The 19899-nt window shown below is 36.7% G+C and overlaps 1 long non-coding RNA gene across 1 annotated transcript; it reads right to left on the reverse strand.

The window, feature by feature from the left end:
* Positions 1-2853: 2853 nt before the first annotated feature.
* Positions 2854-3918, reverse strand: LOC141359588 (uncharacterized). The gene is made up of 2 exons (XR_012366103.1): positions 3176-3918; positions 2854-2983 (listed from the first exon to the last, which is right to left on the reverse strand). It is a non-coding gene; the product is annotated as an uncharacterized lncRNA (long non-coding RNA).
* Between the last annotated feature and the right edge of the window lie 15981 nt (positions 3919-19899).

Consider the following 19899-nt stretch of genomic DNA (forward strand, 5'->3'; position numbering starts at 1 on the left):
GTCGGGTCAAAAGTAACACTTGTTAGTTTTGTCCCGCTGCTAATACTGTGTATAATATGTTAAAAAAATTATATTATTCTAATTTGATTTAATTTCATTTTCATAGTGTTCAAAACTATTGAATTTTTTTTAGTCTCAGCAATTTAAGTTTGTACTGTTGGTTGCTTTTGAAACATTTGATAAAACTGAAAATTAAAATAAAAATGTAATTTTACATTAGTTCAAAATTCCAGCTGGTAGACCACACTTGTGAGTTATTGACCACAGCAAAAATATATCTCTGTCTGAAACATTAGCTTGTAAAATTAAGTTTTTCTGAAAATGGCCCCTGCTCTTTCCTATTTATGTTAAGTGAAGTCAAGAAAGACTCATATATATATATATTTTAGTTTTTTAAAACACAACAGTTCAACTTAAAATGTCAGGAGATACATTGTTGACGTTACTGTTAAAAATGCACTTCAAATAAAGTGAGTGTTGGCAAAACCGGTTGTCATTTTCAATGTTGAGGCAGTGGGGGTGTTGGCAGCTACTGGAATGTAACTAACAAAGTAACTTATAATCTAACTTAGTTACTTTTAAAATCAAGTAATCTGTAAAGTAACTTTTTAAAGGAGTAATCAGTAATCAGATTACTTTTTCAAAGTAACTGTGGCATCACTGGTCACTTGACTAAAATGTTAACTATGATCTTAAAAATCATTTAATCTGAAGGTGCATGGTTAAATGCTTGAAATTACTTTTGTAGACCAAAAATATACCTTTGCCAAACTGACTAATTTTGCTAAAAATTATTAGAAAACCAAAAATGTATTTTTGAAAAAGATGACTTAAGGCAAGGCAAGGCAAGGCAAGGCAGGTTTATTTGTATAGCACATTTCATACACAGAGGTCATTCATAGTGCTTTACATAGAAATGAGGAAACAATATATAAAAGAGAAAAAAAGAAAATGTAAAAATACACAATAAAATCACAATAAAAACAAAGATACATGAGAATTTAAAATAGCAATTAAAGAAAATAAATGTGATTTTAATAATAACACTTTAAAATGTTAAAAAGAATAAAACAGAAGTAAAAGTGACTTGAGTTAAAAGTGCAGTCAGTGTGAAGCAGCACAGTGCTCATTCAGTAAATGCTAGGGCTGTCAAAATGGCTGAATAAGTACATTCGAAATTCGTCCTTGAAAAATAATAAAATTCGAATTATATTCGAATTATAAAGACTAGGGATGCACGATATATCGGCCGACATATCGTTATCGGCCGATAACTGCTTATTTTTAATATTATCGGTTATCGGTCTGATAGCAAAATTAGGCCGATAAATGAAAGCCGATAAATTATGGATAATTTTTGGTTTGTTGAACCACTTCACTTGCTCATTGTTGGCCATGTGGAGTTTTGATTGGTGCTTTCTGTGACATAGCACGAAGATGACACGTGTTGTGGGCTTAAGAAGAGTATGCTAGTCTAGCGCAAAGACAAGATGTCCGCATTCTGGGAGTTTTTCATTGTGAAAATAATATGAATATTTCGGCCTATAGATATCGGTTATCGGACCCCAAATTTAAAGAGTTATCGGTTATCGGTATCGGCCAAAATTTCCATATCGGTGCATCCCTAATAAAGACCTACTTTATCTTGGAGAAAATACTCCTAAAAGCCCACAAGAGGGCGCAGCACAAAGCCCCAATAATATAAACAAATCATGCACAGCATATTTTTGGTTAAAACGAATGTTATAAACACTAATAAATTAAAGATAATTTCTTAAATTCATATGCAAAGGAACAAAAGTGCACATAGATATCTGGAAGTGCAAAATGCCTCAACAGCCAGCGTGTGTAGGCTATTAACATAAACATTGTCAAGAAACTATCCATGTATACATTAACAAATTATTTTATTTACCATACATTAATTAATTTTTTTTTATTACAGAGCCTCAGTCAATACAGAACACAACGCGTTGTCTTAATTAAATCAAAATTAACCAGTATATTTGTGCACCTGTAAATGTACAAAACGAATGCCATACATAGACAATGCATATTAATATAGGGCATTTTATATAATATATAAGTAGATAAATGTACGTGTTTCTAATAAAGTATGAAAACGAATGAATCTTTATTTAAGCCAAAATAAGTGGGAAAGATCATTAGTCATTTAATTTTTGTCAAGCTTAAACGCTATTCACAACAACTTATGGTAACACTTTATTTTACGACCCGCAAAGTACCGCGTAATTAAACCGAATTTACAGCGTACCTATTTGTAACAACAGAGTGCCTCTACAGTGCGTACTTGTAGGTGTGGGGGAACGGTATTTTGATTTTGGGGTAATAAGGGGGTAAGAATATATGGGAAATTGTTCTCTAAGTATTTCATAACTACAGGGTACCTATTGTAATATTACGTGGTATGTATGACTTACGTCTATGGTCTATGTGTAATATGTTTTTATTCATATATGCTACTTACCTGATTAAGTGTATTGTTAAGCCTACAGTTGATGTCTAAGCCACGTCGGCAAATAAAATATAACACACAATAAAAAATAATAGCAACTTGTACCTCTTTGATCTGTATATGTATACAGGAGTTACCAGGTAACTCTTATATTTGCGGGCTGTAAATTAAAGTGGGTCTTATTCCCCACTTGTTTTGTGTATTTACCGGGTAACTCTCATATTTGCGGGCTGTAAACTAAAGTGGTGCTTTGTTCACCTCTTGTTATAAATGTTATAGGGTAAATACCATAAACATACAGAATAATATTATTTTTATTTTAAAACACCTTATTTCAAAACATCTTTAAAACACTATAATTAAGCCAACACTTAATGTTTATTATCACATAACTTTTATTTCAAATAAAAAGTCATGACAATTATTCGTTGTTTTTGCGGCTGGCTTCCTCTGTTGGTGTTCTTGTCCACTCGGATGTTGAGTTGATGTCGTCTCACAAATGCTGTTCTGCATTACATATAAAAAACATAAATTAAAGCCTTCAGTAAATGTTTCTTCACTGTGACTTGACAAAAACTGAGTTTTCTGAGCCAGTTATAAAGTTTAGGCTAATTTATGTGCTAGCTAGCTGCTACTGTTAAACTGTCTTGAAAAACATTGTTTGAAATGCGTGAGTCATGTATTAACAAAACAAGTCACCTTATCCAGCATGCGGATCCTGCTCACATCACTCGAAGCCGTAATCCACATGGTAGAAAGTTTTTAAAACCTCTTAAAGAAATATCACCTCAGGATCGCGTTCCAGCAAACCTCCCGCATACGGCCGCGCGCTCTACACCTGCGCAGTAGCCTACGCATGTAGTCGTCTTTTTCTTTAGCGGGAGCTGATATCTGCTGTTGTTTCATTCTGGTTTGCCATTGCATAAATTATATTTGGCTAAAATACTTGTGTTTACACATGTTGCAAAGTTTTATTCTACCAATGATAACACCTATTAAAAATAAACAAATAGCGTGCTGCTTTGTGGTCGTGTCATTTGAAATAAAAGTAAATAAATTGCAAAGCACCACTTCAAATATGTCCGCAAATGTAAGAGTTTCCTGATAAATAGGGAATAAGTTGCTATTTTTATTGTACTTACCTTAAAAAAAAGATAACCACATTAAATCAGTTGGACTTTTGTTATTAAAAGCAAGTAATATAGGCTACTAAAATAAAAGTGATGTGCTGTTATATTTATTTGTCGATGTGGCTCGTAGACATCGACTATATCAACATTCAGTAGTCAATATGAAAAATTCACAATAAATTAAATAAAGAAATAAAACATAATTTCCCCACAGACTTGACTAGTCATACATACCACGTAATATTACAATAGGTACCCTGTAGTTATAAAATACTTAGAGTATAAATCATTTATAATTCTTCATATTCTTACCTCCTTATTACCCCAAACTTAAAATAATATTCCCTTATACCTACAAGTACGTACTGTAGAGGTACCCTGTTGTTACAAATAGGTACGCTGTAAATTCGGTTTAAATACCCGGTACTTTGCGGGTCGTAAAATAAAGTGTTACCGAAATGTTTAACTTACATGCAGCGAAGCCGTTAATAAAGCAGACTCTCCGTAATTAACATAGAAGACATGCTGAAACAGTTGAGTTGGCAGATGATCATCATGTTTATATTTCACGCAGATAATGTTGATGAAAAACTTGCATATCAAATGTCCAGGTGAAAGTCAAGTTTCCAGTCAGTTATAAAAATAAAGCCACCGCGGCGTTACATTGCAACTCTCTCATATGCGGTGTGGACTCTGTAGATGCACATATGGTTTTAATGTTGCTAAACAAGCAGCTGTATTATGGCACTTTCGTGTTGATCAGTTATTTTAAACTTTAAAACTGCATTTAGAAGCAGACGACACTAATTCTGTCATCTCAGCTAGTTTCACTTTGCGGTTGAATTCCAGTTGATGCTCCAAAAACCAAAGCAGCATCACACAGCCATTTTAATACGTATTCTGTCCGACTCGTACTGTCTTTTCTTGCTATTTTCAAATGAATAACGCTGGCTTGCTCCGCATAGTTGACTGAGCCGCTAACGCTCTGTATAACAATCCGCGTCAGTTACGTCATCATAACGTTGCGTGAGCTTCCTGACACAGGTAAAATTCGAATGCAAAGTTTTACATTCGAATATGCATATTTTTTTTACATTCGACGAATATTCGAAATTCGAATTAAAATTTGACAGCCCTAGTAAATGCAGAGTTAAACAGATGTGTTTTTAATCTAGATTTAAAAGTGTTTACTGTTGAAGCACATCTGATCTCTTCTGGAAGCTGATTCCAGCTACAGGTGGCATAATAACTAAATGCTGATGCACCTTGTTTTGAGTGAACCCTTGGGATTTCTAACTGACCCGATCCTAATGATCTGAGTAATCTGTTAGGTTTATATACAGTTAGCATATCTGTCATGTATTTGGGTCCTAAGCCATGAAATGATTTATAAATGAGTAACAATACTTTAAAATCTATTCTAAATGTAACAGGAAGCCAGTGTAAGGACCTGAGGACTGGAGTAATGTGCTCAGATTTTTTGGTTCTGGTCAGAATTCTGGCAGCAGTGTTTTGTATGAGCTGCAGCTGTCTAATGGTCTTTTTGGGGATCCCAGTAAGAAGTCCATTGCAGTAATCCACCCTGCTGGTGATGAAAGCATGATCAAGTTTCTCTAAGTCCTGTCTTGAGACAAAACAGCTAATTCTGGCAATATTTCTGAGATGGTAGTAAGCTGATTTGCTTATTGCTTTCACGTGACTACTGAAATTAAGGTCAGACTCTAAAATTACACCAAGATTTCTGACTTTATTTTGTGTCTTTAGACCCCTAGAGTCAAGGTATGTGGTAACTTTGAGAGTTTCATCTTTATTTCCAAATACAATGACTTCAGTTTTGTCTTTGTTTAACTGGAGGAAGTTTTGACGCATCCAACAGTTAATTTCATCAATGCATTTACATAGAGAGTCAATGGGGCTGTAATCATTAGGTGACAGGGCTAAGTATATCTGGGTGTCATCTGCATAGCTGTGGTAAGCAATTTGGTTCTTTTTCATTATTTGACCAAGTGGGAGCATATACAAATTAAACAGAAGCGGTGCAAGAATTGAACCCTGTGGGACTCCACATGTCATGGATGTCCACTCAGATTTATGGTTACCTATGTTCACATAGTAACCTCTTCCTTGTAGGTATGATTTAAACCATTTGAGGACCATCCCAGAGAGCCCTACCCAGTTTTCCAGTCTATGTAAGAGTATGGTGTGATCTACTGTGTCAAAGGCAGCACTAAGATCTAGTAGCACCAGCACTGATATTTTACCTGAATCAGAGTTTAAGCGAATATCATTTATTATCTTTATGAGCACTGTCTCTGTGCTGTGATGCTGACGGAAACCAGATTGAAAATTGTCCAAATGGCCATTTGAGTTTAAGAATTTGTTCAGCTGATTAAAAACAACCTTTTCAATGATCTTGCCTATAAACGGAAGATTTGATATTGGTCTGTAGTTGCTAAGTATGGTTTTGTCTAGGTTACTCTTTTTTAGGAGAGGCTTAACAACTGCTGTTTTTAATGACTCTGGAAATGTGCCTGTGATCAGAGAGGTATTTACTATTTTTAAGAGGTCAGTTTCTAAGCAGTTAAGTACCTTTTTGAGAAAAGATGTGGTGAGCGTGTCAAGGCTGCTGGTTGATGCTTTAAGATGTTGTACTGTTTCTTCCAAGGTTTTTATATCAATTATGTCATATTCTGAGAGAATGGCTAATTTCTGAGGTTGTTGCAATGATATCTGACTGACCACAGTACAATATGAGGCCGTATTGATCGTCATTCTGATATTACTGATCTTCTCAGAGAAAAAGGTTGCAAACTCATTGCATTTGTTTTTTTGACATAGACAGATCTAGCATCAGTGGCAGGACAGATCAATAAATCAAAGTAAACACAGAAATGGTCAGATAGCGCTTCATCCTTGATTACAGTGGATAAAATGTTTAGACCCTTGCTAATGAGCAGATCAAGAGTGTGTCCCCGATTGTGTGTAGGACCTTGCACGTGCTGGGTCAGATCAAAAGTGTTTAAAACATTTAACAGTTCAATTGCAGCATTGTTTTCTGCATTGTCTATATGAATATTGAAATCTCCAGCAATAACAAAATAATCAAATTCAGAGGAAATTGTTGATAAAAGTTCTGTGAATTCATCAACAAATGCTGGGGTGTATTTGGGAGGTCTATAAATAATTGTAAACAGAATGCGTGGTGTACCTTTTAAAGCAATACACAAATATTCAAAAAACTGGTAATCACCAAGTAACACTTGCTTGCATTGAAAGGCATCTTTGAATAAAGCAGCTATTCCTCCACCTCTTCTAACAGCTCTACAAACATTTATAAAGGTAAAGTTGGGTGGGGCTGATTCATTGAGGACTGTAGCACTACAGCTGTCATCTAACCAAGTTTCATTTAGAAACATAAAGTCCAGGTTGTTAGTGGTGATAAGATCATTAACTAAAAAGGATTGGTTCTTTAGTGAACGGATGTTCAGAAGTGCTAACTTAACAGTAACTGGTTTTGGCACTGTATCAATCTCAGACTGACGTATAATAGGCCGTAGATTAGATAGAATTGCTGTGCGGCTGGAGACGGCCTTCATCTTTCTATCACATCTCAGGACAGAGTTACACTGAATATTGCACTGAATATTGAAGAAAAATCTGACAATAAGAGCCCATATTATATATAAACTCCTTCTATACTTTTAAAAATTCATCCTAAATTGAAAATTTAAGAAGCTTCTTGAAAAAAAATGACAGTTTTGCAGTTTTTAGGCAAAGGGTGACTTACACTTCAGATGATGAAATGTAACCATTGATTTATTTTAGATGCTTTAAGTCACCAACAAAATTCTCACATACACAGTTACATTTGTGCTATGTCGTAGTTTGGACGTGTTTATTATTATTCTGTAATATGGAAAAAATATAAATAATAAAAAATAATTTGTCCTCGGTATTTGAAAAATCCTGGCTACGGCCTTGGTCACAACATTTATCTGGCCCGTCATAAGTGTGGCTCATTATTTCAAAATATGTGTTTGATACGGCATGTAAACTTATGTGTGATATCAAAATACAAGCCAACAGCAGATGTGTCTAAAGGGTTTATGATAAAAGAGATGCTCACGTTTGCCAGATACCCGCTTAATCTCATGCGTAATCAAAGTTTAGTGTTAAAGGACAAGTTCGGTATTTTACACTTAAAACCCTGTTTTTAGATTGTTTATGATGAAATAGAGAGGTTTGACTGAAATTTGGACATGATGCTGGCCCGACATGTATCAGCCCCCACCTCTACAACGGCTCCATAGGTGCACTGAAACAATCCTTCATAAAATGCATTAAACTTTCGCTTACAAAGACGTGAGTGGTCAGGGGTGTTCACTGATATGCTCACACAAAAATCGCTGCAAAAGATGCTTTCCAACAGGTGTTTTACCATTCGTTGTAAACTTGTGGACCTATTTTTCCAAACGTTTTACACCCTTATATTCTTCGATTGAGAGCTTGAATAATAGACACTTCAGCCCAGTTGGTGGCGATAATCCGCCTTTGCCAATTGCAAGAATACAAACAACGTTTGCGGCGGCGGAGTAATACCGTACCTCACAGCACATCTAATACAAGTCAATGGAGTTGGACAAAAACTATGATAAAACCTGTTGGAAAGCCCCTTTTGCAGTGATTTTTGTGTGAGCATATAAGTGAACACCCCTGACCACTCGGTGAGTTTCACGTCTTTGTAAGTGAAAGTTTAATGCATTTTAGAAGGATTGTTCCAGTGCACTTATGCAGCCATTGTAGAGCACCTGAAAATTCTCAGGCCAGTATCATATGTCCAAATTTCAGTCAAAACCGTTCTATTTCCTCATAAACAATCTGAAAACAGGGCTTTAAGTGTAAAATACCGAACTTGTCCTTTAAGTCAGTGTCTTGTGAGTATTTTGTGAATACGAGTGTCTCTTTTATCATAAATCCTTTCAACATGTGTGCAGCAGGCTCGTATTTTGACAAGAGACATGATTCACATGGTTCACATAACGCAACAAACACATTCTGAATTGACGAGCAACACACATAAAACTCCACGCCCCTCGGAAGAGAAGTCACCGACCGCCACTGATTTGTAATTATCCAAAGTCCTTTGAAAACTTTGGAAGCATTGCAAGTTGATGAGTGTATCTCATTATTCAATGCAATAAACATGGCTTTAAAGAACTGGTGTCTGAAATTATTTTATAAATAAAATGAATGCTATATTTGGTTTGTCACAAAAAAGCATATTTTTGTATGTGATGTAACTTGAAATAGAAACCATTGTGCTAAAGTAACTAAAAGTAATTGGATGGAACTACTGTCCATAATGTAAATGAGTTTTGCAAAATATGCAAAAAAAAAATTGGATTAGTTTTTACAAGATAAACACATCTAGAAAACGTAACCATGTTAAGTTACTGATAGATAATTAAGATGATTTTTTTGCACATTCCACTTCTAATTATTTATTCATCATTTAATTGTATTGCTGCAATGGACGAATTTGGCATAGATTGCAACAATCCTTTAATGTTAATGCAAAACAAATTGGGTTATGTGGAACCACTGTCCATAATTTAATAATGTAAGTTTAAAGTATAATTTGTTTCAGTGTGTACTGTATAGCTCAGTGATAAAGCATTGGGTTAGCAGCGCTAAAGGTCATGGGTTTGAACCCAGGGAACACATATACTGGTAAAAAATTATACTTTGTAATGCACTGTAAATCACTTTTGATAAAAGCGTCTGCCAAATACATAACTGTAAATATTTTGGCTCTTGTAAAAATGTGTAATTACTGTACATATTCACTGTGTTAAGAAATATCTACAATTAAATACATTTGCAATAGAAAGAATATCTCTTTGTGTTTGAGACTTTAATCTTTGCAACTTTACGGATCTTCTATATGCACAAACAGCTTTCAACATTCCAAAGACAAAGAAAAATATGAAATTGCACCATATGAACCCTTTAAAAATAAGTGGTAAAAATATAGCTGTAGACAGCGATACGGGGCCAAGCAACAATGGTCCTGCAACACGCAACGAAGCTGAAAGGACATGCAATTGAAGAATGCAATGTAGCAGATATGTATGGGAACTATCAGCACACAGGACTCAGAGATGAGAATGAACATAATGAAAAAATAAAAATTTTGAAGTATAATATTTATTTGCATGCTGAAAGAAGGACCGATTGGTCCAATGCTGACCTAGAAAACAATTGAACCACCAAAGCATCATACTTGTTACACATGGGACTTAAACCAAAAGAGCACAAATGAAAATAATACCAGAAAAAATAATAAAGTAAAATACAGATAATGAATTGAAGCTTTTGACTCTAAAGTAAGAGACTTCAATTTCTGCCCTAGCCAGGATTTGAACCCATGATCTCCAGGTTTCATGCCTTTCACTCATCTGGTTGAGCTACAGGGAAGACATACATACAGACAGCTGCTTAAGCTAGATTGCTGTAGTGACAATGTGTATGTTCAGGTTTGGAGAGATTTTTCTCAAGAACAGAATATTTTTTTAAATCTCCTGTAGGTAGTCAAACCTGTTCAAACATTTGACTCTACATGATACATCATTTGTATGAACCATTTTAATTGCTGCCCTACGCTGGATTTGAACCCACAACCTCTGGATTTCATGCCCATCACGCATTTGGTTGAGCTACTGGGAAGGCATAGATTACCCCATCAAATATTCTCCGTAGAAGTTTAGTTGATTAAATGGTTTAAAAGTTATTCCTGTTGACAAATGTATTACTTTTGAACAAAGATAAATATCAAAATTCTGTTTGGTCATTTCTATGTGGCTCGGTCCAAAGATAATCTGAGCCAAATTGTGTAACAATTCAACAAACACTGCAAAAGTAGTAGCAAAAAAACTGAATACTGTACTTTTCAAAATGGCCGCTACTGCATTTTTGAACCGGTGATGATGCTTGGCCACCAAATTGCAAGCCGCGCAGAACATGGAAAACAGACTGGTTGAGAATAATAGGTGAGAATAAACTCAAAACAAATATTAATAGAAAAACATAACACATGCATCAGACGGGATTCGAACCCTTAACCTCTGAGTTTTGATGCATGCGATTTAATAGACTGAGCTACACAGGCAGTGTAGCTAGCCAAGGTTTTCAGAGCTGCAAGCATTCAAATGGAGGAAGGAAGGTGCAGACATGACATTGCAGAGCAGAAATAACAAAATTACAATTTATATGGGAATCAGATAGTTTAAGTGAGAAGAGTTAAAGTTTAAGTCAAGAAAAACATGTTGTATAGGAATGCACAACATGTTATAATACAGTCATAATAATTTAATATGACGAAGAGACAATGTCACAGGGACAGTCAACTTTGGACAGGTATTTCTCGGGAATGGCAGAGAATATAAAAAATGTGTTTGGTCATTTCTGTGCGGATTGCTCCAAAGTTTATGTGAGCAGAGCCTGGCATAAAATAGACTTAATTTGCAAAAGTAGTAGCGAAAAAACTACTTCACATATGCTATGAAATAAGATATGAACAGAATGTTGAAAACTGACAAATGACATATCGTTTCAATCGACATAAACCAGTGAATAAAAATTCACAAAGAAAATGAATATCAGACAAAGTTTTCAGAAGCTATGGGCTGTTTTATATAGTTTATGAACCCTAGGTGGCGCTGTCTTCAGATTTCCCAAGTACCTTCAGGACATCATACCGGATGCTTCCTACCGATTTTTGTGCCGATACATTATATAGAATAATAGTTATCCCAATTTAAAACAAAATTCAAAATAGTGGACAGGCGGTTTGGTCATTTCCGGCATAATATATATCGACAGATTGGTCATGAGCCAAGGAATCCATAGACACTAAGATCATAATTTTCTATCAAACATTTCAATAGTTATGGGCAAAAATGGCCATTTTTCATATCTCATGACCCATAGGTGGCGCTGTCCTCAAATTTGGCATGGTACCCCAGTTCATGGTCCTTATGAAGGGTACCAAGTTTCATTTCAATTGATCAAAGAATGACCGAGATAATGACTCAGAACGAATTTTGGGTTGACATCGATAAATGTACGCAATTATTACTTTTGAACAAAGATAAATATCAAAATTCTGTTTGGTCATTTCTATGTGGCTCGGTCCAAAGATAATCTGAGCCAAATTGTGTAACAATTCAACAAACACTGCAAAAGTAGTAGCAAAAAAACGGAATACTGTACTTTTCAAAATGGCCGCTACTGCATTTTTGAACTGGTGATGATGCTTGGCCACCAAATTGCAAGCCGTGCAGAACATGGAAAACAGACTGGTTGAGAATAATAGGTGAGAATAAACTCAAAACAAATATTAATAGAAAAACATAACACATGCATCAGATGGGATTCGAACCCTTAACCTCTGAGTTTTGATGCATGCGATTTAATAGACTGAGCTACACTGGCAGTGTAGCTAGCCAAGGTTTTCAGAGCTGCAAGCATTCAAATGGAGGAAGGAAGGTGCAGACATGACATTGCAGAGCAGAAATAACAAAATTACAATTTATATGAGAATCAGATAGTTTAAGTGAGAAGAGTTAAAGTTTAATTCAAGAAAAACATGTTTGTATAGGAATGCACAACATGTTACAATACAGTCATAATAATTTAATATGACGAAGAGACAATGTCACAGGGACAGTGAACTTTGGACAGGTATTTCTCGGGAATGGCAGAGAATATCAAAAATGTGTTTGGTCATTTCTGTGTGGATTGCTCCAAAGTTTATGTGAGCAGAGCCTGGCATAAAAAAGACTTAATTTGCAAAAGTAGTAGCGAAAAAACTACTTCACATATGCTATGAAATAAGATATGAACAGAATGTTGAAAACTGACAAATGAGATATCGTTGCAATCGACATAAACCAGTGAATAAAAATTCACAAAGAAAATGAATATCAGACAAAGTTTTCAGAAGTTATGGGCGGTTTTATATAGTTTATGAACCCTAGGTGGCGCTGTCTTCAGATTTTCCAGGTACCTTCAGGACATCAAACCGATGCTTCCTACCGATTTTTGTGCCGATACATTATATAGAATAATAGTTATCCCAATTTAAAACCAAATTCAAAATAGTGGACAGGCGGTTTGGTCATTTCCGGCATAATATATATCGACAGATTGGTCATGAGCCAAGGAATCCATAGACACTAAGATCATAATTTTCTATCAAACATTTCAAGAGTTATGGGCAAAAATAGCCATTTTTCATATCTCATGACCCATAGGTGGCGCTGTCCTCAAATTTGGCATGGTACCCCAGTTCATGGTCCTTATGAAGGGTACCAAGTTTCATTTCAATTGATCAAAGAATGACCGAGATAATGACTCAGAACGAATTTTGGGTCGACATCGATAAATGTATGCAATTATTACTTTTGAACAAAGATAAAAATCAAAATTCTGTTCGGTCATTTCTCTGCGGCCCGGTCCAAAGATTCTCTGTGCCAAATTGTGTAACAATGCAATGAACGCTGCAAAAGTAGTAGCGAAAAAGCAAAATACTGTACTTTTCAAAATGGCCGCTACTGTAATGGGTGGAGTCTTAATGTAAGGTGGTCATTGTAAAGAGCGTGAGGAGAGGAATCAGATGTAGTAGGTAGAGTTTTTGTTGATCAAATGATTCTACAGTTATAACCATTTGAATATTGAATTTTTGAAGTGTTGGTGGCGCTATATAGTTAATGCTAGAGACCCCATAGTTGGTCACATGACTATTTAGGAACACCACTACAAGTGTGCCAAATTTTTTTCATTTTCCTATGTACGGTTCATAGTGCTGCCATAGACTCCCATTGGGGAAGAAGAAATATAATAATAAATATAGCTGCAAGCAGCAATTGCGGGGTCAAGCACCTTCAGCGCAATGAGCACCCAAAGCACAGCAAAAACCACACGACGCAGCAAATGTGCAAAGCGCAGAAAGCACGCAATACAGAGCCCGAACCCGAAGCAAAGCAAATGCAGAGCAGGATCACTGCAGTGCGGAGCAACAACAGTAAAGATGGCAAAAATATAACACGTGTGGAAAACCAGACAGGTCGAGAAGAACGTGTTAAAGGAAACGCAAAAGGAAATCTCAATAAGTGAAAGTGAGAGCTGGGATTCAAACCCATGACCTCAGGTTCCCAAAGCATAGCAGTTAACGCATGCGCCACTGAGTAAACGGTTAAACCACTGAGTTGGTGTGTCCAAGCTATAGAATAGAGATATAGAGCTGTAAACATTGATATCCAGCAATTACCAAAAGTGCAGAAATGACAACAGAGAGCACAAATAACTGAAATACAATGTATTGTATGAAAATCACAAAACTTAAGTGAGAAAAAAAAGTTAAGACAAAAACCACTGCACATGGGATTCGAACTCATGAACTCAGGTTCCCAAGGCACAGCAGTTACCGCATACGCCACTGAGTAAACGATTAAACCACTGACTTGGTGTGTCCAACCTATGGAATAGAGATATAGAGCTGTAAACATTTATATCCAGCAATTACCAAAAGTGCAGAAATGACAACAGAGAGCACAAATAACTGAAATACAATGTATTGTATGAAAATCAATAAACTTAAGTGAGAAAAAAGTTAAGACAAAATATTACTGTACATGGGATTCGAACCCATGACCTCAGGATCTCATTGCATCTGGTTAACCAGATGCGCAACTCAGTTAACACAGCCCAAAGGGCAGCAAAAAACAGCTTAGGTGCTGCAAGGATTGACATATGCCAATCAACACAGATGCAGAACTGACAGTGCAGAGCAGAACTAACAGAAATACAATGTATATGAGAATCAAAAAGATCAAGTGAGATTGAAGACAAGAAGATCATTCTGTATAGTAATGCTATACAATGTAACATACAGTCACATTAATTTACTATGACAAATAGACAACGGCACAGGCACAGTCAACTTTGGAGTGGTATTTCTAAGAAAGAGAACAGAATATCAAAAATCTGTTCGGTCATTTCTGTGCGGATTGCTCCAAACATTATACGAGCAGCACCTGGCATAAATAAAACAAAATTTGTAAAAGGAGTAGCGAAAAAATCATGTTCCAAATGCTTTACAATAACACATGAACAGAATGTTGGAAAATGACAAACGAGGTATCGTTGCAATCGGCATAAACCAGTGAATACAATTTCACAAAGAAATTAATATCAGACAAAGTATTCAGAAGTTATAAGCAGTTCCATAAGAACTGTTATAGTTTATAACCCCTAGGTGGCACTGTACTCTGACTTCCCAGGTACCTTCAGGACATCATGTCGAAGCTCCTTACTAATTTTTGCGCGGATATGTCCAATAGTTAAAAAAATATAACGAATTATGTGAAATTTCAAAATGGCGGACAGGCGGTTCGGTCAAACCCGGCATAATACACAACGACAGATGCGGCATGAGGTAAGCAATCCATAGACATCAAGATCATAATTTTCTGACAAACAGTTCAGAAGTTATGGGCAAAAATAGCCTATTTTATTATCTCATGACCCATAGGTGGCGCTGTCACCAAATTTGGCATGGACCCCAAGTTCATGGTCCACATGAAGTGTACCAAATTTCATTTGAATTGATCAAAGAATGACTGAGCTACAGCTTCAGAACCATTTTTGCGTCAACCTCGTTAACTTTGCGCATTTACTACTTTTGAACAAAGATAAATATCAAAATTCTGTTCGGTCATTTCTGTGCGGCTCACTCCAAAGATCATCTGTGCCAAATCTGATAAGAATTGAACCACATTTGAAGGAGGAGTAGCGAAAAAACGAAATACTGTACATTTCAAAATGGCCGCTACTGTAATGGGTGGAGTTTTACTGTAAAGTATCAAATTCAATAATTGGATGAGAGCAATCACGTGTACTAAGTAGAATTTTCATAGATCAAGCGGATCACCAGTTATAACCATTTGAACATTGAATTTTTGCACTGCTGGTGGCGCTATAGAGTTAGTGGTAGAGACCCCATTTTTGGTCACTTGACTTTTCAGTACCACCTCTACAACTGTGCCAAATTTCATCATTTTCCTATGTACGGTTCATAGGGCTGCCATAGACTCCCATTGCGGAAAAATAATAATAATAATACTGACAATTCCAATAGGTGTCTCAGCACCTTCGGTGCTTGACCCCTAATAATAATAATAAATATAGCTGCAAGCAGCGATTCGGGGCCAAGCACCTTCAGCGCAATAAGCACCCAAAGCACAGCAAGCAACATAGAAGGTATCAATGACCCAATGCGCATTGAACACCCAAGGTGAATCAAGAACACAAGTACCCAAAGCGTAGCAATCACCGATCAGAACCACCGCAGTGCAGAGCAGTAACAGAAAACATGACAAAAATAGAACATATGTGAACTACAGACAGGTCGAGAAGAATAGGTGAGAAAGAACAAAACTTTAATAGAACAAATTAAAACTTGCCCCAGGCAGGATTTGAACCCAAGAACTCAGAATCTCTTTGCATGTGACTAACACACTACGCCATTTAGTTTACACAGTTCATGAGGCAGCAGAATAGAGTGTACAGAGATGAAAGCATTGACAAATGCCAATCACCACAGATGCAGAAATGACACAGCAGAGCAGATATAACAGAAATATAATGTATATAAGAATCAACAAGCTCAAGTGAGGTTGAAGACGAGAAGAACATTCTGTACAGAAACGCTATGAAATGTAATATACCGTAATTAACTATGACAAATAGACAACATCACAGGCACGGTCAACTTTGGAGCAATATTTCTAAGAAAGAGAACAGAATATAAAAAATCTGTTCGGTCATTTCTGTGCGGATTGCTCCAAACATTATACGAGCAGAACCTGGCATAAAATAAACAAAATTTGTAAAAGGAGTAGCGAAAAGATCATTTACCATATGCCTTACAATAACACATGAAAAGAATGTTGGAAAATGACAAACGAGGTATCGTTGCGATCGGCATAAACCAGTGAAACTAATTCCACAAAGAATATATATATCAGACAAACAGTTCAGAAGTTATGGGCAAAAATAGCCTACTTTCATATCTCATGACCCATAGGTGGCGCTGTCATCACAATTTGCATTGACCACAAGTTCATGGTCCATATGAAGCGTACCAAATTTCATTTCAATTGATCAAAGATTGACCGAGCTACAGCTTCAGAACCATTTTTGTGTCAACCTCGTTAAGTTTGTTCCTTTATTACTTTTGAACAAAGATAAATATCAAAATTCTGTTCGGTCATTTCTGTGCGGCTCACTCCAAAGATCACCTGTGTCAAATTTCATAACAATTGAACCAAACTTGAAGGAGGAGTAGCGAAAAAACGAAATACTGTACATTTCAAAATGGCCACTACTGTAATGGGTGGAGTTTTACTGTAAGGCATTAAAAACAACAAGCATGAGGAGAGCAATCACGTGTACTAAGTAGAATTTTCATAGATCAAGCGGATCAGCAGTTATAACCATTTGAACATTGAATTTTTGCACTGCTGGTGGCGCTATAGAGTTAGTGCTAGTGACCCCATTTTTGGGCACATGACTATTTATGACCACCACTACAACTGTGCCAAATTTCATCATTTTCCTATGTACGGTTCATAGGGCTGCCATAGACTCCCATTGGGGAAGAAGAAAAATTTACTAACAGAAACAATGACCAATATAGCTGCAAGCAGCAACACGGGGTCAAGCACCTTCGGCGCAATGCACACAAAGCACAGCAAGCTCACAATGCACAGCAAGCACACAAAGCACAGCAAGCTCACAAAGCACAGCAAGCACACAAAGCACAGCAATTACACAAAGCACAGCAATTACACAAATCACAGCAGGCACACAAAGCACAGCAAGCTCACAAAGCACAGCAAGCACACAAAGCACAGCAAGCACACAAAGCACAGCAAGAACACAAAGCACAGCAATTACACAAATCACAGCAAGCTCACAAAGCACAGCAAGCTCACAAAGCACAGCAAGCACACAAAGCACAGCAAGCACACAAAGCACAGCAATTACACAAATCACAGCAGGCACACAAAGCACAGCAAGCTCACAAAGCACAGCAAGCACACAAAGCACAGCAAGCTCACAAAGCATAGCAAGCTCACAAAGCACAGCAAGCTCACAAAGCACAGCAAACTCACAAAGCACAGCAAGCTCACAAAGCACAGCAAGAACCACCATAATGCAGAGCAACAACAGCAAACATGGAAAAATAGAACACATGTGAAGTACAGACAGGTTGAGAAGAATTTATGAGGAAGAACAAAACGTCATGACTCAGGTGGGATTCGAACCCAGGAACTCAGAATCTCAATGCATGTGGTTTAACTAGATGCGCCACTTAGTTGACACAGTTCATGAGGCAGCAGACAAGAGATTAGAAAGCTGAAAGGATTAACATATGTCAATCACCAAAGATGCAGGAAAGACACAGCAGAAGCACCATAATGCAGAGCAACAACAGCAAACATGGAAAAATAGAACACATGTGAACTACAGACAGGTTGAGAAGAATTGATGAGGAAGAACAAAACGTCATGACTCAGGTGGGATTCGAACCCAGGAACTCAGAATCTCAATGCATGTGGTTTAACTAGATGCGCCACTCAGTTGACACCATTCAAGAGGCAGCAGACAAGAGATTAGAGAGCTGAAAGGATTAATATGTCAATCACCAAAGATGCAGGAAAGACACAGCAGAAGCAGAAATAACAGAAATACAATGTACATGAGCTCAAGTGAGATTGAAGACAAGCAGATCATTCTGTATAGTGATGCTATACAATGTAATATACAGTCACATTAATTTATTACTATGAGAAATAGACAACGTCACAGGCACGGTAAACTTTAGAGTGGTATTTCTAAGAAAGAGAACAGAATATCAAAAATCTGTTCGGTCACATCTGTGCGGATTGCTCCAAACATTATACGAGCAGAACCTGACATAAAATACACAAAATTTTTAAAATGAGTAGCGAAAAAATCATTTACCATATGCCTTACAATAACACATGAACATAATGTTGGAAAATGACAAACGAGGTATTGTTGCGATCGGCATAAAACAGTGAATCCAATTTCACAAAGAATATGTATATCAGACAAAGTATTCAGAAGTTATAAGCAGTTCAATAAGAACTGTTATAGTTTATAACCCCTAGGTGGCGCTGTACTCTGACTTCCCAGGTACCTTCAGGACATCATGTCGAAGCTCCTTACCATTTTTTGCGCGGATATGTCCAATAGTTAAAAAAATATAACAATTTATGTGAAATTTCAAAATGGCGGACAGGCGGTTTGGTCAAACCCGGCATAATTCACATCGACAGATGCAGCATGAGGTAAGCAATCCATAGACATCAAGATCATAATTTACTGACAAACAGTTCAGAATTTATGGGCAATAATAGCCTATTTTTCTATCTCATGACCCATAGGTGGCGCTGTCACCAAATTTGGCATGGACCCCAAGTTCATGGTCCATATGAAGTCTACCAAATTTCATTTCAATTGATCAAAGAATGACTGAGCTACAGCTTCAGAACCATTTTTGCGTCAACCTCGTTAAGTTTGAGCATTTATTACTTTTGAACAAAGATCAATATCAAAATTCTGTTCGGTCATTTCTATGCGGCTCACTCCAAAGATCATCTGTGCCAAATCTCATAAGAATTGAACCGCATTTGAAGGAGGAGTAGCGAAAAAACGAAATACTGTACATTTCAAAATGGCCGCTACTGTAATGGGTGGAGTCTTACTGTAAAGTATCAAATTCAATAAGCACGATGAGAGCAATCACCTGTACTAAGTAGAATTTTCATAGATCAAATGGTTCACCAATTATAACAGTTTGAACATTGATTTTTTGGACTACTGGTGGCGCTATAGAGTTACTGCTAAAGACCCCATTTTTGGTCACATGACTATTTATGACCACCTCTACATCTGTGCCAAATTTCATCATTTTCCTATGTACGGTTCATAGGGATGCCATAGACGCCTATGGCTAAGAAACGGCAGAATAATAATAATAATAATAATAATACTAACAATTACAATAGGTGTCTCAGCACCTTCGGTGCTTGACCCCTAAATATAGCTGCAAGCAGCGATTCGGGGCCAAGCACCTTCAGCGCAATGAGCACCCAAAGCACAGCAAGCAACATAGAAGGTATCAATGACCCAATGCGCATT

Source organism: Misgurnus anguillicaudatus, chromosome 23 (genome assembly GCF_027580225.2).
Source record: "Misgurnus anguillicaudatus chromosome 23, ASM2758022v2, whole genome shotgun sequence".
Classification (NCBI taxonomy): Eukaryota; Metazoa; Chordata; class Actinopteri; order Cypriniformes; family Cobitidae; genus Misgurnus; species Misgurnus anguillicaudatus.